The following is a 994-nucleotide window of genomic DNA, read 5'->3' as shown; positions in this document are numbered from 1 at the left end:
AAGAACACATTCCAACCAATTCCCAAAAAATATAAATTTGTATCAAATTCGAACTAGTAACCAATCCCAACATTGAAGTATTAAAAAAACTCATATAAGCAAAAAATCTCAAATATCCTTCATCATGAGACATATAATTGTCACTGTAAATAAGAACCAGAATCCCAACAGTAGTAATCAATATTGACATAATAGAAGTAAGTGAATCGATCAAGTAGCCAAACTCTAAAGAAAGATCATTATTTATAGTCCAAGACCATACATATTGATAGATAGAACTGTTATTGATTTGATGAATAGACAGATCCACCGAAAAAATCATAACTATACTTAATAATAAAACACTAGGAAAAGCCCACATACGGCGAATATTTTTTGTTGCCGCGGGAAAAAGGAGAAGTCCCACTCCTATTAACATAGGAACTGGAAGTGGAATGAAGGGTATGATCCATGAAAATTGATGTGTATATTCCATACAAAAAAAAAAAAACAAAAAAAAGGATTCTTAATGAGTTTTGTTTCTTATTCGCCAATTTTATCTCTTTTGAAAGGGTTCAGTTAATAAAAAAATGAAAATTAAGATAGAAATAGAATTATCTATTGTTCATTATTCTGAATTTTTGTCCAATATTTCCAATAGTTGAAAGTACGAAGTGAAAATGAGTCAAATGATATGACCAAATTACTAGTGAAAAATCCACTTTTTTTTTTATTAATAGAATATTAAAAGATTAATAATATTAAGAAATTCCAATTTTTAAATTATTATTATACAATAATTTATATCCAGAGAGTGGGGATAAATTATTACACCAAAACGAAAAATATTAGTTTATTTTGATATGAATCATAAAAAACAATCCATCTGATTCAAAAAGATAAGAATTCTTTTTGTAGTTTTTGATTCCGAATCATTAATTTGTTTCGGCACTAATTTTTGATTTTCCATTCCAAGAAAAAGACATATATCTTTGGAAAAAGTTTGTAAAAAAGG

This window comes from Neltuma alba, unplaced genomic scaffold (genome assembly GCF_004799145.2).
Source record: "Neltuma alba isolate B1F8T4 unplaced genomic scaffold, ASM479914v2 tig00000610_pilon, whole genome shotgun sequence".
Classification (NCBI taxonomy): domain Eukaryota; kingdom Viridiplantae; phylum Streptophyta; class Magnoliopsida; order Fabales; family Fabaceae; genus Neltuma; species Neltuma alba.
This window is presented reverse-complemented; position numbering follows the sequence as displayed.